Raw genomic sequence first — 3,764 nt, forward strand, 5'->3', positions numbered from 1 at the left:
TTAATGACGCTTTGGGAATTGTCACTTTGAATGTATTGTGTTTCAAGGTTGTTTGAGCTTTTAATCCTGCTTTATTCAATAAATTTGGGCAATTTAGAAGACCCTAAATTACTTGTCATGTCTATTGAAATCATAGGTGATATTAATCTTACTTGTTTAGACTCATAAAATTAAACATATTTTTGTGGCTTTTCACTTTTAACTCATTATGGTTTATTGCTAGGGACTGGAAAAATAACACATACTCTCTCCCTCCTGTATTTTTAACTGCTACTTTAACCACAAGGTTGACTCTTTAAAGAAGGCTAAAGTTTCTTTTTTCTCAAGGGATTAGAAATTGAACAGTTACTGAATTGATTGCTGTGACAGGATTCTTCCATTATACTTAATTTTTTGTGTAAAATATCAGCAAGTTAACAATCTGACTCATTTTAAAATATTGCTAGACAGAGGTTATATGGATTGGTCTTCTAGGTGAATTTAACATTAATTTTTACCTGAAAAATCATATTTTATTCAAACCACTGATAGTTGACTCATCTAAACTGAATAGATTTAATTGTTTTGTCTTTTACTGTGAGGATGGGGATTCCCCAGAATAGTGTTTTTTTTTTCTTCCTATAAAACAATGTTATAAAAAGGTCTTCAAAATAGTAACTACAGAGACAATAATAATTTACATGCTATGAAGTAGAATACAAGTTCTTGTGAGAACAGCTAGAACAAGTGGTAAACTCGTAATGACTGACTTAATTATTCTTCATTTTACTCAGGTATCCCCACAGAATTTAGTATAATGTAATATTTAAATTGATGTTAAATATACAGTGATTACATAAATTTAAAGATCATCTGGATCTTCATATATTTGTATGTATAAAAATCAAATGTGAAGAACAAATTTTAGGCATTTCCCAATATTTTCAGAACGATTTTTAAGTTTTGGTTCTGAAATGTATTATACTTAGAACTATTTAAACACACACATGTGTATGTTTATGTGTGTAAAGAATAGCTCTAAGATTTAAAAATTCTGTAATTCCTTTGGCAATGAGATGAGAATAAGGCGTACTTTAAGGGAGTTTTTGTAAAACTGGACAACAGATCATTTTTGCATTATTTTTCTCCAACATTATTTTTTTGTGTTTTTGTTTTCATTTTTAAGCATTCATTTTTTAATGCTTTAGTTATTTTGGTTTTGATATAGAAACAATAGCCTGGGACAAAATTCATGTAATCCTGGTCTTAGTTCAGACTCTTATAATAAGATATATCACTCATAAGGTGACTTAGCCAAAGAAATTAATTTCTCACCATTGTGGAGGCTGAGAAACCTGTAGTCAGAGTGCCAACATAGCAGGGTGCTGGTTGGAGGCTCCCCTGGTCTGCACAGGACTCTGAGCAGAGGGAGTGAGCTCTGGTGGCTCTTCTGAGCAGGGCACCAATCTCAGTATGGGGACACCACATGCAGGGCCTCTCATGGCCCACCTCCTTTTTTTTTTTTTTAATTTATTTTTTAAATTTCTTTTCAGTGTTCCAGAATTCATTGTTTATGTACCACACCCAGTGCTCCGTGCAATATGTGCCCTCCGTAATACCCACCACCTGGCTCACCCAATCTCCTACCCCCCACCCCTCCAAAACCCTCAGATTGTTTTTCAGAGTCCATAGTCTCTCATGGTTCATCTCCCCCTCCAATTTCCCCCAACTCCCTTCTCCTCTCCATCTCCCCATGTCCTCCATGTTATTTCTTATGCTCCACAAATAAGCGAAACCATATGATAATTGACTCTCTCTGCTTGAATTATTTCTCTCAACATGATTTCTTCCAGTCCCGTCCATGTTGATACAAAAGTTGGGTATTCATCCTTTCTGATGGAGGTATAATACTCCGTAGTGTATATAGACCACATTTTCTTTATCCATTCATCGTTGAAGGGCATCTTGGTTCTTTCCACAGTTTGGTGACTATGGCCATTGCTGTTATGAACATTGGGGTACAGATGGCCCTTCTTTTCACTACATCTGTATCTTTGGGGTAAATAACCAGTAGTGCAATTGGAGGGTCATAGGGAAGCTCTATTTTTAATTTCTTGAGGAATCTCCACACCGTTTTCCAAAGTGGCTGTACCAACTTGCTTTCCCACCAACAGTGTAAGAGCGTTCCCCTTTCTCCACATCCTCTCCAGCATATGTTGTTTGTATGGCCTACCTCCTAATGCTATCAGGCCCAGGGTCAGAATCTCAGCCTAGGAATTTTGAGACAACCCCAACATTCAGTCCATAACAACCAGAAAGCATTTCATCTCTTCCAAATGGTTTATATTGACATTCAAATGAAAATATCTTCTTGTAGATGAATGGAATTTGTTACTGTGGTTATAAATACTAGAGAATTTTACCATTACTGAGTTTAAGTATTAAACACATTTTGAAGTCTGAATTTTTATCAAACATGCAAACACATGTTATCCTTATTGCAAAGTGTAACATATTCAATTCAATTCAATTCACCCTGAAAACCAAGGGTATTCAGTAGGTAGGGAGCAGATGTGGATGCCTCACTGTAAGTCACACTACTGCCAAGTGAGTGTCCATTCTCTGGCATGTTCAATGGTGAAGACAGAGTACAGCTTGCAAAGAAAGTCTCTCTATTTTATTTGGTTTAGTTCTTTCTGAATGCATTACCTTTTCTAAGTACCTTGAAGAAGTAAGGCTGATATTCAAGCATCATATTCTGTTGCTAGTGCAAAGGGAGTTGGTCACATGGGATTCTTCAAGTGACTGACAGTTTTAAAGTGCAATATGGTTTTGCTACTTTAAGAAAGGAAAACAAATTCTTGAAGAGAAATGTACTGTTTGTATGCACCTGACAACCGAACAGAAAATGGCAATTCCAGCTTTGAGAGTGCTAACATTTATCGATATTTCAGCTCTTTGATTAGGAAAGAATGGCAAAGAATTCTGTTATAGGTTCTTCACTTCCAGCTAAGGACGTGATTTTTCTCTGGAGATCAGTGTTGTCTCCCAGTATGGGAGTAAATTAATGGCATCACCTGGTCACACTTTTGCCATCACCACCTCAAATAATGAAAAATAAGGTTTGTGTGTGTGTGTGTGTGTGTGTGTGTGTGTGTGTTTTACTATTTCCACTTTTATTTGGCAAGTATGTCTATATTGGGAAGTATGTGACAATAACTCTACCTGCATACTTTTTTATGAAAATAGTATCAATCCTCTTTTACTTCTTGGAATAAGGATATGTTATAAGTCACTATAAAGTTGTAAGTTCATTTTTCTGCATGTAGCTGTCCAATTTTCCCAACACCATTTATTGAAGAGGCTGTTTTTTTTCCAATGGACATTCTTTCCTGCTTTGTCGAAGATTAGTTGACCATAGAGTTGAGGGTCTATTTCTGGGCTCTCTATTCTGTTCCATTGATCTATGTGTCTGTTTTTGTGCCAGTACCATGCTGTCTTGATGATGACAGCTTTGTAATAGAGCTTGAAGTCCGGGATTTTGATGCCACCAACTTTGGCTTTCTTTTTCAATATTCCTTTGGCTATTCGAGGTCTTTTCTGGTTCCATATACATTTTAGGATTATTTGTTCCATTTCTTTGAAAAAAAATGGATGGTATTTTGATAGGAATTGCATTAAATGTGTAGATTGCTTTAGGTAGCATAGACATTTTCACAATATTTATTTTTCCAATCCAGGAGCATGGAACATTTTTCCATTTCTTTGTGTCTTCCTCAATTTCT

The sequence above is a fragment of the Lontra canadensis genome, unplaced genomic scaffold, assembly GCF_010015895.1.
Source record: "Lontra canadensis isolate GAN:19392208 unplaced genomic scaffold, GSC_riverotter_1.0 scaffold162, whole genome shotgun sequence".
Taxonomy (NCBI): Eukaryota; Metazoa; Chordata; class Mammalia; order Carnivora; family Mustelidae; genus Lontra; species Lontra canadensis.